Consider the following 14,262-nt stretch of genomic DNA (forward strand, 5'->3'; position numbering starts at 1 on the left):
TCAAGGCTAGCGCTCTACCACTTGAGCCACAGAGCTACTTTCGGCTTTTTTCTTTTTGCTTATGTGGTGCTGAGGAATTGAACCCAGGGCCTCATGCATGCAAGGCAAGTGCTCTACCAATGAGCCACCTTCCCAGCCCCCCATTATTTTTTTATTTAAAGCTAAATCTCCTCTAACTTGAACATATTATAGGTTATAAAACTGTGACTAAAATAGAGACAGCAATAGTTGTCAGAAATATGAAGCAATCTGATTGATTGTGGTCTTTCAAGTGGAAATGCTACTAAATTTGAATTTGGAGGCCTCAGACTCCATGGGGATTAGATTAAACGCATACACTGGGCAGGTCAGCAATATCCAGTTGCTAATTCAACAAGAATATATAAAGAAGCTTCTGTGTACTGGACACTATGCTGGTATATAGATATAATCTATGGCCAACAATTATTGTACATAATAGCACAGTTAGAGAGACAGGAGTTGTTATTATTAATATTATGTATCAATATTATTTCTGACTATAAACAATATGTGTAGATGGCTATGGAAGAATTGTTTAGCATTTTCTTTTATTTCCACTCAATATCCAGAATAAGATGACATTGTTTTTATTTCATATCCATTGTTGAAGTTCAAAGGTGGGTTTTCATTATAGAAAACCATACAGAAAGAATTCTTTAGAGTCAGAAATGATTAAACCTGTTCAAATTTGAAATTGAAGAGCTGTGTGTCTAAGTTGTTTGCCTAAGATAATGCACGTAGTTTGTGGAATTCTAGCAACTAGAATCCCAGACATGAGACTTTTTTCACATTTAGTCATATTATTCTCTCATCTTTTTCCAAAGTGTTTACTGTGAAAAGACATGGACAGTACATGTAATCTACTACTTTGCCAGAACAAAAACATGAAATTAAAACCCATTCATGATGAGATCATGTCTCTAAGTGGTTCAAAATAATTCTTTGATATAGTCATGCACATGAGAAGTTGATTCCTAAGGCAATGACAAAGAAACGAAAAATTGTTTTATGGAATAAGACAATTAAAGGAAGAAAGGTGAGGCAGGAGTAAAATTCCTAAAAGAGAACATAGAGAATAACCAGTAATGCAATTAATAATATTGTCTTTTGTGATTATAAACTCAATAACCAGTTAAAAGTGTGACTGGAGAAGTGCATTAACATCTCTCAATTTAAGGATTTTTATGAGTAAAAATTAAACAGTGCCTATTCCATAGGTCTGGTGAAAAGATTACTGATGCTACTTCTAAGCACTTATCCTGGCAGAATATTAGCAGTAAATTAAAGGTAGTATTATCACTAGCAAAATTAACTTGTTGTGATTAATTTTATTTATTTATTTATTTTTTGGGTCCAGTTGTGGGGCCTGAACTCTGGGCCTGGGCACTGTCCCTCAACTCTTCAGCTCAAGGCTATCGCTCTACCACTTGAGTCACAGCACCACTCCAGCTTTTTCCTTTTGCTTATATGGTGCTGAAGAATCGAACCCAGGGCCTCGAGCATGCAAGGCAAGCGCTCTACCACTGAGCCACCTTTCCAGCCCTGTTGTGATTACTTTTAGTAACCCAAACAAAATTGAGGTTACACCCAAAGATATCTCTGCCATCTGTCAGTCTAATATTCTAAGATTGTCGGTATTTTATTTTATTTTTTAAATAGCAGAGAACCATTCTTCTCCATGGGAGTATTGCAAGTGAACCTTGGGAGAGAGCTCATTGACAAATGTATGCAACAATAAATTTTCACTGAGAAATGTATACAAATTTATAAATTGCTCTTTTGGCTTTTATGTGAAAAAAATTGATCAATTATAAAATAATTTATGAGTAAACAGCATGTAATCTCCATACAGAATCATATTTCCTTTTCCTTTTTGTGTTACAGTACAAACATTTTTTTGTGCCATTGAACACAAACACTGTCTGTCTATGGACTGGGGAGGAAATGCTGTGGTAGAGTTTTAGAAACTATAATTCTTTGTTCAGTTCATAGACTTCTAGATCAACATTATGAGACATGATACCTAGCCATTATTTACTTATTCCAACCAATACTAATGAAGAAACTTCAAGAAACACTTACAGTGACCCTTAACAACTAGATATCTAGAAAAATCATCAAAATATCTCCTATTTCAAGGCCCTTTGACAGTCAAATTAACATTGCTTAGTACATATTTAGTGCTGGACATTGCAACCAGGTATTGGGAAAAGCTAAGACTTAGCTTTTGTTCATTGGTTTATTCATTCAAAAACATGCTCTGATTGCCTATGTGCTTTTGTGCTTCATGCAGGATATATATATATATATATATATATATATATATATATACACATACATATATATACATATATATATATGTATATATATTAATGAACAAGATGAATAAGGTTCAGCCCTCAAGGAAGTTGCACTCTAATTAGGAAAGACAAACTTAGTCAAACAAGTGTATGGTTGTAAATAGTGAGAAACTCTGAGTAAAGTGCTTTGGTATCCTGAGAGCATGTAGGAGGGAATTTGATTTAATCTGAGAACATTTCCCTGAGGAACTGACATTTGACTTAAGGTCTAAAGGCTTAGTGCTAACTAGATGAAAGAACAGAAATCATTCCATATAGCAGGGACAGCATGTGCAAAACCCCCATAACAGAGTAAATCACAGCATATCTGAGGAACTAGAGAAAGGTCAATATGGTTGGATTTCAGAGATCAAGAGAAAACACAGTGCAAAATTAGACTGAGGAGATAGACATGAATAGGGACATGTAGGCCCTTTCAAGCCAAGTCTTTATCAGGTTCAGAGGGAAAGCAGTCCAAGTTTAAAATACCAAAGAACATGATCTGATTTTTTATTTTTAAAAGTCATTTTTATATTATGAATAGACAATGATTTCCCTGTGGGTAAAATGCAAAGGTTATTCTTAGTTTAGGTAAGAAATGTTAGGGACTTCAACCATGGAGGTAGAGTAAAATAGATGAATTGGCTTTAAATAATCACCTTATACTAGTGGGAATGTTTGGTTCCTTCAAATATGACTACACATTTTTCTAATTTGGGAAGGGAAAGGCAAAAAACAAAATGCTTAAATAGGGATACAGGTTGACTCATTGTAACAATTAGATATACAAGACACTATGCCTTGTACATAGTGGGGGGGATTTAGTTGGGGAGGTGGGGAAGGGAGGGATGGTAGGGGAAAAATCAAAGCAGGAGGAAACAATGCTAGATAAAAATGTATTCATTACCTTGCTCATGTAACTGTAACCCCTCTGTACAGTATTTTTTACAATAAAATGTATTACACAATGGAATTCTATGCCTCCATCAGAAAGAATGACATTGCCCAATTTGTTAGGAAATGGAAAGGCTTGGAAAAAATTATATTAAGTGAAGTAAGCCAAGCCCATAGAAACATAGGTCCCATGGTTTCCCTTATTTGCAATATCTAGTATATGTATGAGTCAAGCAGAAAAGGTCAGATAATGTGATGTTAGGAAAATGAACCCTTAGATATGTATTTAAAGGTATTTTTCTTTCATGCATTTGTTTCTAACACATTTATAAGATTATTTCTTCGTTGCTTTGTATGTCCCTCCCCCACAGTATAACCCCTGCTTTTACTATATTTGATGTCGGTATAATTTGTGGAGGAGATGGGGAAAAATAAGTCGTTTAAGGATACAGGTGGACCCATTGCAACAATGAGAAGTACAAGTTGTCATGTCGAAAACGAACTTTACAACTTTGGTGTGGTGCGGGGGAGGATGGGGGGGCCGGAAGGGGGAGGCTGGGAAGGGATGTGAAGGGTAAACAAAGGAGGAGGCTGCAATGCTTGATAAGAAATGTACTCATTATCTTGCCCATGTAATTGTAACCCCTCTGTACAGTATGCTCACAAAAATAAAAAAATTAAAAAATGTATTAAAAAACAAGTATGACTACAGAGATTTCTCATTCAAAAATACTCTATTTTGTTGTGCTGATTCTGGGGCTTGAACTCACAGCCTCATGCTCTCACTAGGCTTTTCACTCAAGGCTGGTGATCTGCAACTTGAACCACAGCTCAACTTCCAGATCTTTACTGGTTAATTGTAGATAAGAGTCTCAGACTTTTCTGCCTGGGATGGCCAGAATACTAATCCTCAGATCTCAGTCTCTAAAATAGGATTGTAAGGGTGAGCCAAGAATCCTCTGTTAAGACCACTGAACATTGGCTCCTGCCCTAAAAGGTACTAATTGCTTTCTTGTAGCTCTAGAATCTGATATCTCAGATTCTCCTTTTGGCCTTTTCATGTCTCTGATTTAGTTTTTTTTAATATATAAATACTCTTCCAATTGGGTTCTGATTGATTTATTGATTTGTTACAATAAATATTTGTTTTGAATTTTAAGAACATATTTTAAATGCAACCATGTATGTGATATGATGAGATGAGTAGCTGTGAAGTTGCCAATATAGATCCTCAGATTCTACTAATTATAATTTAAGGGGAAAAAAGATTAAAAAAATAAAAATGGAAAAATCAGGTCTGATACTTGTAAATTTCTGAAGTGGTAGAAGGAAAAACATTAATCTCACACTACTTCCAAGTTTTTTGCAGTAAAAAAAAGCTTAACTATAGCAGTGCTAATTGGCTTGTGAAAGATTACAGAACTCTGTAGTTAGTGATGAGCCAAAATTTCATTTCTAAATCCAGTGTTTAGTCTAATTCACCATGACATAGTTGAACAATTACATAGTTTCTTGTGGACTGTGTTATTGTAGAACAGAAAAGTGAATCCAGAATCATTTGAGGCAATGATATCTATACTGGTTTATTTAGAATTACATTACTTGGAATATAATTGTGCAAAAGGGAAGGATAGAATTTAGCATCACTGAAATTTCATAGACATTTGGGAGTAAACTTGATAGAAGCAGCTTTTGTAAACTATATTTTATAACTTGATAACATTGTGAATTTTCTCTAGTACATTGATGATACTCACTAACATTTTCTAAATATGTACTTCACACTGAAATATAAGAATATGGACATAACACAAATGCTGAGAAATAACTGAAACGCCGCAAGGGAAGAAAGGATGAAGATTTAAAATAATAATAATAATGAGCTTAATAGAAATAATGTTTCACAGTACTTGTACACTGACAGACAAACTTCAGTTTTGAATCTGACCTTTCTCAGTATATTCTGAAAGTATTGTTTAAACTTGATCAGCTGCATCAATGGTTGTCAGCTATGGATGTGCATTAGAATGAAGTACAGAGCTGTACAGTGTTGATTCCTGTCACAAATTTAAACAGAACTTATCTGACTTTATGGAATTTGGGTTCAAGGATGTATGTTAAAAACAATCTACCCACAAAATCCAAAAAACTCATAAGTAATTCTAATGTTAAACAAACTCTAATCTTCCCTGGAGAAATCCCTGATAGTAAGACTAGGGTGAAATATTTCTCCAACCTCTTCTTTAAAAAGACACAAGGTAGCCGGACACTGGTGGCTCAAGCCTGTAATCCTAGCTACTCAGGAGGCTGAGATCTGAGGATCGCAGTTCAAAGCCAGCCCAGGCAACAAAGTCCCTGAGACTCTTATCTCCAATAAACCACTCAGAAAACCAGAAGTGGCTCTGTGGCTCAAGTTGTAGAGCACTCACCTTGAGCTGAAGAGCTGAGGTACAGCTCCAAGAAGACACAAAGTATGCACACAGTGAGACCAAAGGAAGATATTCTTAGGAGTGAATCACAAAGGGTCAAGAGATATGTGCATATGATCCTATAAAATGTTGCTTATCAAAATGATCTCCAAGAAATGGAGACAAGAGGGTTTTTTTGCTGTAATTTTACTCTTTGTTTTTGTTTTGGGGATTTCCCCCCTTTTCGCTGTTTTATATTTCTGTACTTTTTGTCTTGTATGTAAGTTTATATGTTGGGAGGATAGTAAGGGGAGCACTGAAATGGTGGGACAAAAGGTGGACAAATGCAGCAGTGATACTCACTAGACACTATGTTGAAAATGAACTATACAACTTGTGTGGGAGAGAGAGGTCAGGAGGGAAAAACTGGGAGAAAATGAGGGAAAAAGAAATGTACTCAATATCCAACCTATGTAACTGTAACCCTGCCACCTTTTCAATAAAAAGAAATTTAAAAAACACCAAGTAGCCAGGTGTGGGTGGCCTTGTGGCTCATAATTCTAGATACTCAGGAAGCTGAGATCTGAGGATCACGGTTCAAAGTCAGCCCAGGGAGCAAACTACGGGAGACTCATCTCCAATAAACTACTCAAAAAAAAAAAAAAACTCAAAGTGGAACTGTGGCTCAAGTGGTAGACTGCTATCCTGGAGCAAAAAACTCAGGGACAGTGCTCAGAACCTAAGTTCAAGCACTGTCCCTCAGCTTTTTTGCTACATACACACACACACACACACACACACACACACACAGAGAGAGAGAGAGAGAGAGAGAGAGAGAACCTAAATTCAAGCACTGTCCCTAAGCTTTTTTGCTACATGCACACACACACACACACACACACACAGAACCTAAGTTCAAGCACTGTCCCTGAGCTTCTTTGCTACACACACACACACACACACACACACACACACACACACACACACACAGTAACAAACAACAAAATGCCCTTTCAAAGAATATATAAACTTTCATCAATGTATTTTTTCTGTACTGAGCCTTTAATAGATGCTAGGTAGTAGCTATTTCCAAATTACCACTTAAGTAGATCTTTAAATAACAATTCAGTGTTTGCATTCTGTTGTGAAATTTGGCAGCCAGTGGTACCTGTACCCATCAAGAAGGCCATCATAAGGATCTGGCCTTAATTGTTGTGTTTTTCCCCTTGGGTGGTGAAGGATTTACTCTGGGCCACCCACATTCAGATCCTGCTATGAGTAATGATACATATTTGTAAAACAGCTCACCCTGGACTAGGCTTACAATGTGTGAATCAAAGGAAAACTATACAAAATAGCCACAAAATATGGGCTTGAAAGTCAGACAAACCAGAATTCAAATCCTATTTAACAGCTGACATTAGGTAGTCACTTGGACCTGACACTCTCAGATTCTTCCATTTGTAATCTCTAAAATGCTAATAACAGTACCTACTCCTCAGAGTTTAATAAGTTTCAAATATGATGGCTTACCTAATTTTTCCTGTCATATAGTATATGCTCAATTAATATAAGAAATTCAGAAAATCCAGTTATGTTTAGGTAAGGTCAAATCTGAATATTAATCAAACTAACTGGTTAAGTTAGTTTGACTAGGTGATCATCCTTGCCATGCCCCTTTATTATCTTAGAGTGGAGACTGCTCAGAATGCATCTCCATAAATTTCACCAAATATTCCATCTCACACATTTTTATAAAAATGATCATTTTTCTTCAATTCATTCATGACCTTCCCTTATTTTTTTTTAGTCTTTTCCTAGTTGTTGATTCCTGGAATTTTTTCTAGTTTAGTATTTTGAACTTAGAAACCTTAAGTTCCTCTAATTCAGTTTCAGAGTTCTTAATACACGTGGTTCATATTCACCCTATAGTTTGTTTTCTATTCCTGCTTATGTCAAACAAGATACTCTGATATGATCTCAGCCTTTCGGGATTGAAACTCTAATATCTTCCTCTAAAGTAGTTGTTTGAAGAGACCCAAATCATTCTAATTCCTCTCAAGAGAAAGTGAAGTGACATTTTTTCTCTCATATGTAAGTGCTAAACCTAAAAACATAAAACATATATCTAAATACATAAAGATTATATATACCCATATAAATAGTGCATACTTCAAATGGCAGGACTGTTTGAAGTGGCATGTAAAGAGGAACAATTGTTAGAAGGTGAACGAATACAGAATACATTGCATCTGTGAATGAAGATGCAAAACCCAAACTCACTGAAAACTGTTGAATCCCAAGTTGTGGGATATGGAAATTGTGACAATAAGTGAAGGGGGCAATCTGATTAAAGTACTGTGTATACATGTGTGAAATACCATAGTGAGATCCATTTGAACAATTCACATGCACTCTAAAAACTGAATGAGTAGAATGTAATGCAGCTTCGATGGGAGGGCATACTAGTAGATGGGGGAGTGTGAATGTACAGGGTGAAGGAGGGGGAATGTGGCTGAAATAATGGACATGTTTGAAAATGGAACAATGAAGCTTTTTGAGATTGATTGGAAAGAGGAAAGAGGGAGAGGGAGAGTGATGGAGAGGTGAATCTGATCAAGGTACATTGAGTGCATATATGGACATGTCAAAGTGAAACCTGCTTGTACCATCATTGATAGTAGTAGAAAAAAGTGAGGATTAACATGGAAGCAAGGCAAGGAGCTGGAATATATAAGAAAAATAATTGAGCATGTTCTAAGAGAGAAAATACTTTCATCCTATTGTTTCACTAAGTAATATTTTCTTACAGTGTTTGACACATGGACAGTTCATCCTTTGGACTGACCTTTAAGTAAATCAGTGCTGCTAAGTAATCCATTGATCTAAAAGGCTTTTATTTTAAAGCTTTAGATTTGTTTAAGAAGATAATTTTTTCACAAATGAGAGCTGAAAATAACTGCCTTTGAATGGCCAGAATTATCTGTTTAATTTGAAAACATGATAAAATATTTAATAAAGTTTATGCAAAATGGTTATTTCTTCTCACTCTAGTTTACATCCCAAAATTGTTATCATTTATTGTGCTTCTACTATGTGTTGGCTACTGTTTGTGGCACTTTGTGTATTTCATTCAAACTGTACAATTTTATAAGACAGATAATATTTTAATCTTTTCTTTTTGAACAGAGGCAATTGTGGCTCATGTACATTTCCCATGATCACATATACAAAAGTGACTCATGTCTCCATAGGTACAAATTAGTAAGTTCTCAATCACTCTACTCCACCACTGTTCACTGCATATGAATGCTCATACCACAGATGGGGGACAATGTCCTGTCCAAAGTAGTAACAACTTCTATTGTATGGGAAGGCTTTATATATTTCTGCTTGTAGTGTTTTTGTTGTTGTTGGTCAAGGGGCTTGAACTCTGGGCTTGGGCGCTGTCCCTCAGCTCTGCAGCTCAAGGCTAGCGTTCTATCACTTAAGCCACAGTACCACTTCTGGCTTTTTCTGCTTATGTGGTGCTGAGGAATCGAACCCAGTGCCTCATGCATGCAAGGCAAGCACTTTACCACTGAGCCACCTTTACAGCCCCCTGTAGTGGGTTTTTTAACAAGATCCAATTCAAATAATTTTGTGTTATTTTATTTTCCATTTCTATAGAAATTAAAATGGGTTTCCCAGACCAAAGGATTCAGTCTCAGACTGTTTAACTTCCAAATGAGCTTTCAAGATGACAACTTGTAATACATCAATGAAGACTGCGTGCCTCTGTGAAATCTATTTAGCTAATGGAAATGCCTACTTATTGCTTGACTACCCATCCGTTTGTTTGTGTATAGGTTGAGATGCAATCTTAGTTCAGAGGTCCTGTTAAGCATGTATTAAAACAATAACATGGACCATGAAATCTAGAATATAGTAAAACTTTGATGATTACTGTTGCTTCAAGGAAGAGGAAGGAATCAAAGTGTCATGTTGATGTTTCTTGAGTATGTTGGATTTCCAGAATTCTTAGCTAGTCTTTTGTGTATTTTAACAGAAGCATTGCTAGCATAGGTTCTAACAATGCTTCTGCTAAACCCTACTGGAAAAACAAATGATTTGCTAACATTGTATACTAAAACTATTTTGGACAATTGTTAGTAGAAAGAGAAAAGACATTTAAATATTGCCTAGAACCGTTTTTTAAATTTAAACAATTGAAAGTAGTTCTTCCAAGGAGCTAGATATCCAAATTCAAGATGTCTAAATTGTCCTTTAAAATACATGTAAAACTCAATATAGGGCTGGGAAGGTGGCTCAGTGGTAAAGTGCTTGCCTTGCATGCATGAGGCCCTGGGTTCGATTCCTCAGCACCACATAAGCAAAAAGAAAAAAAACCAGAAGTGGCGCTGTGGCTCAAGTGGCAGAGAGCTAGCCTGAGCTGAAGAACTGAGGGACAGCACCCAGGCCCAGAGTTCAGGCCTCACAACCGGACCCCCCCAAAAAAAAACACTCAATATAAAGTGTCATGAATCTTTTTTTGGAGGGGTCTGGTCGTGGGGCCTGAACTCTGGGCCTGGGCGCTGTCCCTCAGCCATTCAGCTCAAGGCTAGAACTCTACCACTTGAGCACCAGCACCACTTCCGGCTTTTTTCTTATGTGGTGCTGAGGAATCGAACCCAAGGCCTCGAGCATGCAAGGCAAGTGCTCTAACACTGAGCCACCTTCCCAGCCCAGTGTCATGAATCTTAACAAGGCAAATTTAAAAGTTGTCTTATAATGTTACTAGTAAAGATAGGTTCTCTTAAAATGTGTAACACTCAACTTCAATAAGGATTTCATCTTTTGAAGGAAACTTGCACATGAAACTAAATTAGCCATTGCCAAATACTACCTGTGATTCCAAAGCAATATGTTCTGAAACAGATTTAATAATAAACACAATACAGATGTGCTCAATGTCTCCTATCTTATTCTCTGGAGAGTTTCACTCTCTGTCTTTAGAAAATTCTGTAGAACTTTCATTTAGCCAAACAGGTGCTGGGAACAATTGTGAAGAATTGGTTTTTATCACTTCTTACAAAACATATTTCAATCTATAAAGTTCGAGAATGACTTACTTAAACTACTTTATAAAAGGTTCAGGATTTCTTCTTTAATAAAATCTCATTCATTCTCTGTATGTGTAATAAACCCATAATATAAAATTAATTATCATAACCACTTTACCTGATGGTATAATGCTATAGTTTACATATACCAGATATCAGGTTGTTTTTAAAACTATTGACTTGTGAACAGACATTTGAGTTCCTTCTACCTCTTGGTTATGATAGATAACAGAAATTCTGTTTTAGTTTTGGGAAGAACTTCTGTATTGTCTCACGCATTGATTGAACTGATTTATATTCCCATTGACAGTGTGCAAGTTTTTAAAGTTTTCTACAAACTTTCCAGTACTGTACTCATTTTCTTTCATGGTAGCCATCTAAATAACTTTGAGGTAAAAATCTCATTGTGTTCCCCTGATGAGTTATGGTTTCAAATACCTTTTCATTTGGTTTTTGGTCATTTATATGTCTAAGTTCAAGAAATGTCTATAAAGTCTCTTTTTGACTTTTAAATTGAATCATTTTATTATTATTATTGAGTAGTTTGAGTTATTTTATAGCCTGGATATTAACTCTTTATCTCATACACCATTTATAAATATTTTCTGTCATTTTATAAATTGCCTTTTAAAAAGTGAATCTTTGTTTTCTTTTTTGTGACACTGGGATTTGAACTCTGGGACTCTGCATTACTGTCTATCCTTTGAACTGTGCCTCCAGCCATATAGGTTGCCTTTTTCCACTGTTGTGTCCTTTTGATATCTTTTACCTGCATTTTAATATGATTTCTTGAGTAGATGAGCATGTGGTAGAGCTGCATTTAGAGAACTGAATACTGCTCATCTGCTAAGTATGTTCTTGGAGAGAAAAGACTGGAAGCTGTGATTTAGAGTATTAGGATATAGTAATTACCATTAAAACTCACCCATAGACTTTCCATTCCCTTATTTGGCTACCAATTATAAGAACTATTAGACAATTTCACTACTTCTTTCTGCATACTATAAAGCATCTTTGATGTTCTAAGAGCTATTCAAGTTCTTCAGATATAATAGTGCAAAAAATAGGCAAGAATACTTGTACCTGTAGATCTTATGCTCTATTAGTTATGAGCACAGTAAAGAAATGGTGATGGAGAATGGTGTGAAGAAAAATAGCGAGGGAAGAGGTGATACTGTTCAAAAAGAAATGTACTCATTACCTAATTTATGTCACTATAATCCCTCTGTATGTCACCTTTATAATAACAATAATAAATTTTAAGAAAGAAAAATAAAGTCTAATAAGGTAACAGAACCTACTCTTTTGATGGGATAGTGTTTTGGGTAGCTGGTGTTTGCAAAGCTTTTCTTGATAACATTACATTTCAATAGAGTTAGCTGAATTATTATAATGACTTGTGACATCTAACTACAAGTGTGTATTCCTATTGTTACTATGGGAATAGTACAGACAAGAGGACCTAAATACTTGAGTACTTCAGTTAAAACTTTTCTGGAAAGTGCTACATATCTCACTATGGCTCTCTTTTCTTACTACATGTACATGATTCATCTTCTGCTGACATGTTCTTTCTTAACATGTGCTGGAAACTTCACTCTGCAAAGGACAGATGTCCATTGACCCAGGAAGAGAGTATTTGAGGAATAAAGTATTTCAATTCACTGTGTTCATAAATGAACATTTGAAACTTAGCCCTCTGTTGTTTTCCACACTTCCTCTAAGAATTGTCATTTGTAACTACGTTATGCTTTCAATTTTTTTCATATGGCTTAGGAATGAAGAGAGTTACAATGTTATTTGTCCTAATGTACTAGACACTTTCTCATTTTTTTCAGTGGGTTTCTCACTCCTGTCTTGCTATATTTGCCATCGAGTGTGAGATTGCTAAATTGATTTTCCTTTATCTAATGCTACTTTTCTGTTCTTCTGGTGATGTTTTATTTCATGACTCTGTGATAACTTACTCCCTATCTTTTGTTCTTTCATCATGGTTTGCAAAAATTTTAACTCCTCACCTTGCTTGAGAATCTCTAACCTCTTATGGTAGTTCTCCCATGGTTTCCTACAGCCCTTTGTATCTGCTCTGGATCTATGTGAGTTGCTATAGATTTTGACAGAATGTAAGGTAGTTGCTATCTGGTATAAGCATATCACTTATGGCACTATTTCATTTTTTTAATATATCTCCTTGAAATAACATGTTCTGTTACATAGTTGTGTTATACCTTTCCATTGTATAGTAAAACCACCTCTTTGTTTCAACTACAAGGTGGATCCCCCAGAGCTAGCATTAATATGTTTTAGCAAGTTTTTTTTTAATTTTTAAATTTATTTTTATTTTTTATTGTGAAAATACTGTACAGAGGGTTTACAATTACATGGGCAAGATAATGAGTACATTTCTTATCAAGCATTGTAGCCTCCTCCTTTGTTTCCCCTTCCCATCCCTTCCCATCCTCCCCCCCCCCGCCCCCCCATCCAATCCTCCCTGCTCCCCCCCCAAAGTTGTAAAGTTCGTTTTCGACATCTCATTGTTGCAATGGATCCACCTGTATCCCTATTTAAACGATTTGTTTTTCCCCTTACCCTCCACAAATCATACCGACATCAAATACAGTGAAAACAGGAGTTATACTGTGGGGGAAGGACATACAAAGCAACAAAGAAATAATCTTATAAATGTGTTAGAAACAATCACATGAAAAAAAAATTTGAGTACATATCTTAGGGATCATTTCCCTCAAGTTTTTAATCTCTGTAACTTCACACTGCAACAATTCAAATCTTAGTCTGTTGCCAGACACCAATGACACCTTAGGCAATAAAAGATCTAAAAGAAAATTACTTTCTGTCCAAATTAGCCCCAAACTTCCCCATCTGGTTCTTCAAAGATGTCCACAATAGAATTCTCACTTAACCTATTCTCTGAAATTATTTTCCATTACTCTTTTACATGTGTATTTTTCTTTCAAGCAAAACACGATTATTTGCTCCTTTTCAAAACATGCTTTATGTGATTTTTGAACTCCACACTTTCATCATTACCGCTTGATGAAAGAAGCACCTATTGAATTTTGAATGTTGGAAAACTATTGATCTTGAAAGCTTTGTTTAAAGTCGTAATGGGTGGGTTCACTTTAGTCCCTTAGAAACATACTCCTTTATTTTTACTAGAAAGCTTCCACTCAAGTCCAAATATTCTGTTTTCCCACAACCATCTAATATACATATATCTGAGGATAAGACTTTTCATATTATGTTCCTTGTTCTAAATCTTTTGCAAGTTACTGGCTCCAAAATGATTATAAATCAAAGAAAAGAGAAGTGTTTGGGCACTCAGAAGGAACTTGTACATTTTAGCAATACATCTCAACTAATGGTGAACTAAGAATAAGATTTAAATAGACAGATAAGAGTAGGTTCTCTTGTGGAAGGGCATCAGATTGAATCTAGCACAAAGCCTTATATTTACTAGTTACTTAATATATATTTGTG

The sequence above is a fragment of the Dipodomys ordii genome, unplaced genomic scaffold, assembly GCF_000151885.1.
Source record: "Dipodomys ordii isolate 6190 unplaced genomic scaffold, Dord_2.0 Scaffold47, whole genome shotgun sequence".
Classification (NCBI taxonomy): Eukaryota; Metazoa; Chordata; class Mammalia; order Rodentia; family Heteromyidae; genus Dipodomys; species Dipodomys ordii.